This window comes from Galeopterus variegatus, unplaced genomic scaffold, assembly GCF_000696425.1.
Source record: "Galeopterus variegatus unplaced genomic scaffold, G_variegatus-3.0.2 Scaffold423, whole genome shotgun sequence".
NCBI lineage: Eukaryota > Metazoa > Chordata > Mammalia > Dermoptera > Cynocephalidae > Galeopterus > Galeopterus variegatus.
In genome coordinates this window covers 321,673-331,855 of record NW_007726534.1, presented here as the reverse complement: position 1 = coordinate 331,855, position 10,183 = coordinate 321,673, and the positions used below count along the sequence as shown (strand labels likewise).

Genomic DNA, 10,183 nt, shown 5'->3' with positions numbered 1-10,183 from the left:
CTGGTCTGTATGTGGGATCCGAACCCTCGGCGGGAGCGCCACCGCACTTCCCAAGCGGCGCACTATAGCAGTGCGCCACCGGGCCGGCCCCACGTCCTGATATTTTATTAGTCTAATTGTACTGTGTATATATACACACATATATAATACTTTAAAATAATGTATATCCATATTTATTTTTAGCCTATATAACCCATTGGACTGATAATGATTTGTCTTTTGGCTCTACTTACGGTTTTTTCTTTTTTTAATGTAAAATTTTTATTTTCCTGTGGTTGAATTTATCAGTCTTCTCTTTTATGGCATCTGGATTTTGGGTCATTAATTAGAAAGGCCATGGGCTATGAGTTCTGCAAGAAAAAAAAAAAAGTAGAAAGGCCTTTACTATTCTAAGATTTCTTCCCCATGTTTTCTTTTAGTACTATTTTATCTCTTTTACTTGTATATCTTTAATACATTTGGACTTTCTCTGTCATTAAGTATTTCTTACAAGCAACATATTGTGTAGCTGAATTTTGTTTTTAAACACGAGAATGTGAGGATCTTTGTCTTCAATAGCATAGCTTAACTTATATCTATTTCACAACTAATGTGGTCTCATTTTACTCCATTTTTGTGCTTCCATATTGCTTTGGGTTTTGTTCTTGGTTTTTCTTGCTTTTGTCTTCTGTAATTATTTAGAAAGTGGGGATCTAGTTTGTAATTCTGTAAGCCTTTAGATTAGTCAAGCACATATATTTAAATTCATATGTATCAAATTATCAAAGTCAATAAGATGTACTATTACACTATGCTGGCTGCTTTCCACGAGTCTCTAGAATAGTCTTCATTTTACAGATGAGGAAACAAAAGCTCCGAGTGCTTAAGTAGTTTGCCCAAGGTCACCCCAGTTATTTTTGATGATTCTTCTGGATGATGAGAAATGTAGCAGGCTTAAGCCAGCCAGGGCCACCTGGAGCTGGAGTGGAGGAAGTCTCAGCTAAACAACATTGGTGAAAGTGATGGAGGGGTGAATTCTTCAAAGTCAAGTCCCCACGGCCTCATAACCATTGCTATCAGACACTTGGGGTTTTTTTTCTTTTCTTTTTTTTTTTTTAAAGATGACCAGTAAGGGGATCTTAACGCTTGACTTGGTGTTGTCAGCACCACGCTCTCCAAAGTGAGCCAACCAGCCATCCCTATATAGGGTTCCGAACCCATGGCCTTCTTGTTATCAACACCACACTCTCCCAAGTGAGCCACGGGCCGGCCCTAGACACTTGGATTTTTGCCAATCTGATGGGTGAAAAATCATGTCTCATTGTAGCTGTGGTTTGCATTTCTCTTATGAGTGAGACTAAGCATCCTTTCATGTGTTTGCGAGCCATTTGCATTTCCATTTCTATGAACTGCTTGTTCACATCCTTTGCCCACATGGGAGGCACCCAGCAAACAACTACATCAAAGCTTCCTGAACTGTTTGTTTTGAGAACACCAAACAGATGACTTAAAGTTTTATTCTATTTCTTATAGAAAATCATTTCAGAGATAATAAGCTCTTCATCTGAACCTGCAGAACAATTTTCTTCCTCCTTGTGCTGTTGGATCTTTTCATGGGTCCCATGTGGGTTGCTTTTGTTCACTCTCTCTTGATTGGGCAAAAATTAAGCCAGGCCTAGCACTGCCTCCTGACTCTCAACTTTATGCTGTATTGCTTAATAGTGATGGAAGTCTCAATTCCACCATTAGACAGGAGGTGTAGACACAGAAAAAGAAAAGCTAATGGGGATGGATTAGGGGATTGTTACCATCATCATTATTAATAATAGCTGGCAGTTAAGCAGTACTATATATGTGTAATTTATTTATATATGTGTGTATATATAAAATTTACACACACATGTAAATTTAGTTTTTACATCAACCCTGTAAGATAGGTACTATTACTATCACCATTTTACAGATGACAAAGTAAGGCACAGAGAGATTATATTACTTGCCCAAGCTCACACAGCTAATAACTGGTGGAGCCAGGACTCTACCTGTGCTATCTTGCTCGAGAATCCATGTCCTCAAACACTCTGACTGGCTCAGAAGATTATTTCTGTGTTTGGGTATGGCTGAAGGTTCATCTGGTCAGTGCTGCCTCTGGGTCCCTGAGGGGTAGGCAGTCAGGATTAGTCTGTCTTATTTTGTCTGCTTTGAAAATTGGTTCTTCACTCATTAATTCATTTAATCCTCTAAAACATTCATGCAACAAATATTTATTGAGTGCCTACTATGTGAGTCCTGTGCTGGGTGACAGAGATCCCAAGATAAATTAGATATGATCCTTGTCCTTAAGGAGCTTACAGTAAAGGGATGGGGGGAGCATGGTCAGTTAATGACACAGAATGACACACCCTTTTTTTGTTTTGTTTCAGAGGAAGGAGCAGGTTGTGTGCAATCCAAGAATGTGTTTCTCAGTCTGTCCCCACTACCATATAGTTAATGCTATTTCTCCCTTGCTCTTTGCCATGTGATCTTCTCTTCTCTTTAGTTTATATAGCATCACTGCAAGTTTTTGTATTTCTGCATATCTTCCTGAACATTTTCACAGAGTATAGAGATTGGGCTGATCTGTAATATCTGCTGTGTTTTTTTATTATCCCAGAAAAGTGGCCTTGTACCTGCGAGTGATGGGCAGCCAGGGAAGAGTTTTGAGTAGAGGAGATGGGCACATTAGAATGACCACTCTGGCTGTAGTGCAGAAAATATATTGAACGGGGAGGATGAGGCAGGCAGCCCAATCAGGAGACTGCTCAATAGCCCAGGTGGAGTATGAGATCTGAGCAAAGGCTGTGGCTGGGCGAGGGGAGAGGATATGGATCTAAGGAATATCGAGGAAATGGAATTGAAGAGACAAATTCATTCAAAACTGTTTCATTAGTATCTGCTGAGTGCCAGGCACTGTGCCAGGTGCTAGGAACACAGCAGGGATCCTTCATTGAGTCTAGAGGGGAGAAATGGACAATTGGAGCCTTTACAATAAAAGATGATAAATGATGCAACAGAAGGGGGCACATGAAGGGGTGTGAGGGAGGGGTCCAGGCTGATGCCCGGATTTCTGTCTTGGTTGCAGGAGTAGATGGTGGTGCCATTGTCTGAGCCAGGGAACCCAGGAGGGCAGAACCGCATGGATATCTTTCTGGGCCCTCCAAGCCTAGGTCAGGGCAGGAGCAGGGAAAGTGGTAAGCAAGTGACAGTTGAATGAATGAGTAAACGAATGTGGGCATGTGAATACTCCCTGGCTCCCAGCCTGACTCTGAAAGAGGAAGATGGGGAGTGGTCCAGAAAGAAACTGAAAGTTTCAGGAAGCCCAGTTGTTACTCAACACCCACAAACTGCCAGCCTCTTCCCAGTTACCCAACAGGTTGAATGAGGCAGCTGTGACTCTCCTGATGTCCAACAACCAGAGCCAGGCTGCCATGACTCAGTTTGGAACCTGGGCAGTGGGCAGACTCAGCATACCCTTGGCTGTTCTGTGGCCTCCAGTGTGGACCCCACAGGTTATTAGAGGCCTTCCCACGACTGGCAGGGAAGGAAGAATCAGCCCTGCAAGGTCCCTGGGTAAGTGTCCCCAGAGTGGGGGCCCTCCCTCTGGCTCCTGTATCTCTTATGTGTCCCTCTGCCTCAGCATCAAGCACCCTGGGTCAGGGTCTGTCTGCCTCCATCCAGAAGAATCAGCCCTGCAAGGTCCCTGGGTAAGTGTCCCCAGAGTGGGGGCCCTCCCTCTGGCTCCTGTATCCCTTATGTGTCCCTCTGCCTCAGCATCAAGCACCCTGGGTCAGGGTCTGTCTGCCTCCATCCAAAAGCAGAGACTGGTGATTACCCTTTGCATTCCCAGTACCCAGCCCAGACAACCCCTTCCTCCTAGCATGTGATAGAAAATGTTTCTTGAGTTAGTTCAGGGAGAGCTGTACCCTGATCCTAGGGGCTAGTCTCCCCCACCCCCAGGAGAAGGCCCACCAGGAGCCACACAAACCCCTGTCCCATCCTTGGTGTGTGGCAAGCATACTCATGGTTCCATTCCTGAGTGGGTGGGCCAAGGCTATGAAAGCATCTGATCCAGGGTGGGGAAGGCACCAACTCACTATGCCGCCTCTGCACCCTCCCCCCGTCAATATCTGAGAGTCTTGGCATTGTAGAATCTTTGAATCTGAAGCATAGAAAGGCCCTCTGTGGTCATGTCGTCCACTGCCCTTTTGAGGATCCAGCTGTCCTGTCCAGGCCCTGATCACAATGCCATTGGCAATAGGAACTCACCCTAACCTGGGACCTGAGACCAGCCCTCTGTGACTTCCCTGAGGGTCTTCTCTCTATCTTCAAGGCCACAGAGACCCCTCTTTTCCCTCAGGATCCAGAACAGCCCACCAGAGCCATGGCAGGCAGTGGAGGTAGGGTCTCTACAACCATCACCTCTGGTACCCTGCCATCCCTGAGAGATGGGGAAATGAGAGGCTCTTTCTCCAAGGCCACAGTTAAAGTGTCATCACATGTAATAACCCAACCATCAGAAGAGGAAGAGATAGACCGTTTTACCAAGCAGGAAGCTGAAATATTGTAGACGACTTTGAGGCAGTGTGCAATAGTGGTTAAGAGCAACTCTGTGATATGCTAGCTGTGTGACCTGGTGCTTAATCTTTCTGAGCTCCAGTTTTCTTGCAGGTAAAATGGGGTAATGATGCTGACCTGGTGGGTTGGTGTGTGGATTAAATGACTGTGTGCAAAGGGTCAGCCCAGCAGAGCACTAGGGAGGTGCTCCAGGAACTTGCGCTCCCCCTTGGCAGTGTCTGGAGACTGTGGGCCACACACACCGCCCCTGGCTCCTCAGAAACCCCTCTAGGAAGCCCATGTTCCCTGCCAGAGCTGAGTTCATACAGGCTGATGGCCAACTGCCGCCACCGGGAGGGGTGTCGCCGGTCGCAGTGCGGGCGCAACACCGAGGGTTGCGATCCCGTTACCGGTCACGAAAAAAAGACAAAAAGGAAAAAAAAAAAAAAAAAAAAAAAAGAAAGTACATGCAAGACTTGATACTTGGCCCTTTTTATATATTTGCATTGTGATTTTCGGCTCTCCTTCCTGTCTTCTTGTCATAGGTGAACTTGATACATGTGTGCCATGTCTTTATCCATCCTATTGATAAGATGATAACCTGAACCTGGCCTGAGACAAAAACCCCCTTCACATAGGCCCTGGTCCATAACCAGAGCCATAAGTTTGAGCAGCTTTCTAAAAACCTGTGAAGAAATATCACCTTCTTTAAAAATCCAATCATGCATTAGTATACACCTAAAAGAACTGAAATCAGATACTCAAATAAATACTTATACACAAATGTTCATAGCAGTAGTATTCAAAATAGCCAAAAGGTGGAAATAACCCAAATAGCCATCAACAGATGAATGGATAAACAAAATATGGCATACATACAAGGGAATATTACTCAGCCATAAAAAGGAATGAAGTTCTAATACATGCTACGGCATGGATGAACCTCAAAAACATTATGCTAAGAGCAGAAGCCAGACACAAAAGGTCACATATTATATGATTCTATTTATATCAAATATCCAGAATAAATAAATCCATAGATGTAGAAAGCAGATTGGTGGTTGCCAGGGGCTGAGGGGAGGGAGGATTGGGAGTTGACTGTTTAATGGGTATAGGATTTTCTTTTGTGGTGAGGAAAATGTTTTGGAACTAGATAGAGGTAGTGGTTGCATAACACTGTGAATGCACTAAATGCCACTAAATTGTACACTTTGATATGGTTAATTTTATGTTGTGTGAATTTTACTTCAATAAAAAATGCATTTGCAAAAGAAAAAAATCCAATTACGCATTCAGCAGACAGCCTTGTGCTGCATATTGGGAACACTGAAATGAATCAGTCCTGGTTCCTGCCAAAGGTGATAGAGCTTTAGAGGCTGAGATAGGGCAGTTGAACTCAGAACTTGAATACTACCCTCTGAGATTCACCTTCCTGTGGGTTCTCTCACTGGTTACTATCTCCATCATGCAGACCTCCGAGGATACTGCCCCTCTCATCTCAGTGACCTGGGTTGGTATGACACTGAATGCATCCGCATAGTAACTTTGCCATTGATAAACCTGACAATCATTACCCCTACCATGTGATCAAGGTTAAGTTAGCAGTGGTGAGTCATGCTGATGGTATGTGCCCCTGACATGATGTGATGAGAATGGCACTTTACCTCTGTGATCTTCCTCCCAAGAACTCATAACCCTGTCTAATCATGAGAAAAACATCAGAAAAAAAATGAAATTGAGGGACAGTCTAAAAAATATACCTGACCATACTCAAAACAGTCAAGATCATCAAAAACAAGGAAAGTAGAAGTAACTGTTCCAGACCAGAAGGAAGGTGGGCCGGCCCGTGGCTCACTCGGTAGAGTGCGGTGCTGTTAACACCAAGGCCCCAGGTTCGGATCCCATATAGGGATGGCCGGTTTGCTCACTGGCTGAGCGTGGTGCTGACAACACCAAGTCGAGAGTTAAGATCCCCTTACTGGTCATCTTTAAAAAAAAAAAAAAGAAGGTAAGGAAACATAATGACTAAATGTGATGTAATATGTTGGATGGAATCCTGGGACAGAAAAAGGCCATTAGGTGAAAACTAAGGAAATTCAAATATGAACTTTAGTTAGTTAATAAAACTTGTCAATATTGGCTCATTAGTTGTGAATATAAGATGTTAACAACAGAGGAAACTGGGTGGGGATATGCCAGAATCCTTTGTACTGTCTTTGCAACTTTCCTGTGAATCTGAAACTATTCTTTAAAAAGGTCTACTTATTTATTTCAAAATTTTAGTTTAAAATATTATCTTTAAAAATGCATCCTTTTAGGGGCTGGGCTGTGGCTCACTTGGGAGAGTGCGGTGCTGACAACACCAAGTCAAGGATTAGATCCCCTTACCAGTCATCATTTAAAAAAAAAAAAAAAAGCATACTTTTAAAATTCTTAAAATGGCTGTACAAGGCTATTAAGACAGAGATGACAATGGGGAAATGAACAGAGTGAAGTGTGACCTACTAAACAGTTTGGTGTATAAGGCTCACTTGTTCCCAGGGTGCTGACTACAGGGAGAAACTTAAGGCCTTGTTTGTTGCCACCCTCCCTTTCAAGTTCCTGTTCTGCCTCTTTTGACAGACTCTGACTTGTGATCACCCTTGTAGACACCAATGCCTTTAAAAGTGCAGACTGAGAGAGTCAGGGTCTGTCTTTTCCATAGGACTCCACAGCATCTCCGCTTTCCAGGCCCTGGGTCAGACATCTTCCCCAGGGATTTACACCAGGAAGAATTTTAGATGAGCCATTTCACTGCCTTCCCACCCAATGGGTGTGGCCTTGCCACCCAATGGTTATGTTCTAAGTCAACAGCAGAATGATATCTTAATCCAACAAATATCCATAGATGCTCCCACCCACTAACCATGGGTCATTTCCTTCTGTACTGAGTAAACATTTCTCCATTTGGCACAAGGATATCATGGATGCCTTTGATGTGGGCCTTCCTCAAATACAAACACAGGTCATGGCAGTGTAGTGGTTAAGAGAAATGGTTTGGAATAGACAACACTAGATTCAAATCCAATTCCAAAAAGTTACAATTAGTTAGGAAGAATAAGTTGTGGTGTTCTATGGCACAGTAGGGTGACAACGGTTAGTAGTAAGGTATTGTACATTATAAAATAGCTGGAAGAAAGGCTTTTGTATGTGCTCACCAAAAAGAAATGATAAATGCATGAGGTGATGCATATGCTAAATATCCTGATTTGATCATTATACAACATATATATATTCAAACAGAAATTGTACCTCGTAATGCTGAGGGCCTTGGCTATGCCCCCTCCCCAGCCAGCCCAGCGCCAACCACAGAGCTGCCACAGGAAGTGCCCTGGGCTCTCCCAAGCCAGGGCAGTGGGGGGGCCCTGAGGGCCTCAACCATGCCTGCCCTACACCCGCAGCCAGCCCAGCAATGACCACCATGCCACAGCAAGAAGGGCCCCGGGTTCCCGAGCTGGGGAGGTGGGAGGTGAGGTTTTTTGCCACACTGCCCTGACATCTGCACCCAGGCCAGCAATGATCAAGCCACCACTGGAAGCCCTCAATCTCCCCTGTGGGAATTTGGGGGGTGCCACAGGCCTCAATCGTGCCCCTTCTCCTTTCTCCTTCTTCCATCACATTTCCTTCCCCTTTCCCCTCTCCCCTTCCCTCCCAACTACTCTGCAACAACATCCTAAAATGTAAAAGAAATAATATTAAAAAAATAAATAAACTCTAAAGAATTTTTTTAAAAAATTGTACCCCATAAATATGTACAATTATAATGTGTCAATTAAATAAATAAGTACTGTTTCTATCACTTATTAATTTGCTTAAACCCTATGACCCTCAGTTTCCACAACTGTAAAATAAGGGTAATGTCTATTTTATTAAATTTTTGGAAGATTAGATGAGATAATTCATGTAATGTGCTTAGCACAGTACCTGGCACAAGGTAATTGTTCCAAAATGATTGACATTTACAGCTTTCCTCATCTTTTAGCTATCGGATGCTGTTAGAATGGAAAGGAGGCTGGTTGGGCCAGTGAGTCCATGTAGGTTTCTGCTGCTCACTGCCACCCCACCTTTCCAACACTTCCCCTCTTGTGGACTCACAAACCTTCAGGCAAAGGACATGACCTAGACAGAATGTTGCTGACGGAGGGTCTAAAATGTTCTCCTCTGTGGTTTCCACAGTTACCTTTTTGAAAGTTGGCTCTCCAGTCTCCTGGTATTTGTGTTCTCTCTAGCTCCTCAAGGTCTCCAACAGTGGTTCTGTGAGCACAATAGTGGGCTCTGTTGTATCCAGGGATGCAGTTCAGCCCCAATTTCCTCTGAAGTAGTTGGGGGAGACCAGGAGGGTGTGAACCTCACCCATCCTGGCCTTCCCACTCCTAAATCCTGTAGTTCCCCTTTCTCAAGCCCTTGGCTCCCAGGTCAGGTGAGGGAGGTCTTATTCCACAATTCTTTTGTGTCTCTGAATCTTGTTTCCATAATCAAACTAGAAATTCCCCAAAAGGCATATCTCCTCCTTTTCTTGAATCTCTTTTAAGTATAGGAAAGGTAAGGTCAAGGCCAAGGAAGTTGTCAAATACTGACCCACACACCTACTCTGAATATTCCCAGAGAGAGATATCACTCTCTGGTTAAGGAAAACTATCATTGCCATTATGAATGATAACTCCATAATCACTATCAAGAATCACCATTACCTCGACTTTTAGCTTGTTGGAGACAGTAACCAGGACCCAGTGTCTGCTCCTGTCGCCTTTGCATCCTAACCAGTTGCCACCATGGGTGAGTGCATCTTCATCCACATTGGCCAGGCTGGCAATGCCTACTGGGAGCATGGAACAGGGCATCCATCCTGGTGACCAGATACAAAGTGACAAGACCATTGGAGGAGGAGATGACGCCTTCAACACCTTTTACAGTGAGACAGGCGCTGTCAAGTATGTGCCCAGGGCAGTGTTTGTAGACTTGGAACCATGGTTGTTGATGAAGTTTGCACTAGCACCTACCGTCAGATCTCCCACCCTAAGCAGCTCATCACAGGCAAAGAAGATGCTGCCAATAACTATGCCCATGGGCACTACACCATTGGCAAGGAGATCATGGACCTTGTCTTGGACAGAATTCGCAAGCTGGCTGACCAGTGCACAGGTCTCCAGGGCTTCTTGTTTTCCACAGCTTTGGTGGAGGAACTGGTTCTGGGTTCACCTCTCCGCTAATGGAACATCTCTCTGTTGATTATGGCAAGAAGTCCAAGCTGGAATTCTCCATTTACCCAGCCCACCCAAGTTTCCACAGCTGTAGCTGAGCCCTACAAATTCATCCTCATCACCCACACCACCCTGGAGCACTCTGATTGTGCCTTCATGGTAGACAATGAGGCCATCTATGACATCTGTCATAGAAACCTCGACATTGAGCACCCAACCTACACTAGCCTTAATTGCCTTATTAGCCAGATTGTGTCCCCATCACTGCTTCCCTCAGATTCAGTGGAGCCCTGAATGTTGATCTGACAGAATTCCAGACCAACGTGGTGCCCTATCCCCACATCCACTTCCCTCTGGCCACATGTGCCCCA

At 44.5% G+C, this 10,183-nt stretch overlaps 1 pseudogene; it reads left to right on the top strand.

Annotated features, from left to right (window-relative positions):
• The first annotated feature begins 9,383 nt into the window (after positions 1-9,383).
• LOC103587145 overlaps positions 9,384-10,183 on the top strand; it is a 63,077-nt pseudogene continuing 62,277 nt past the window's right edge.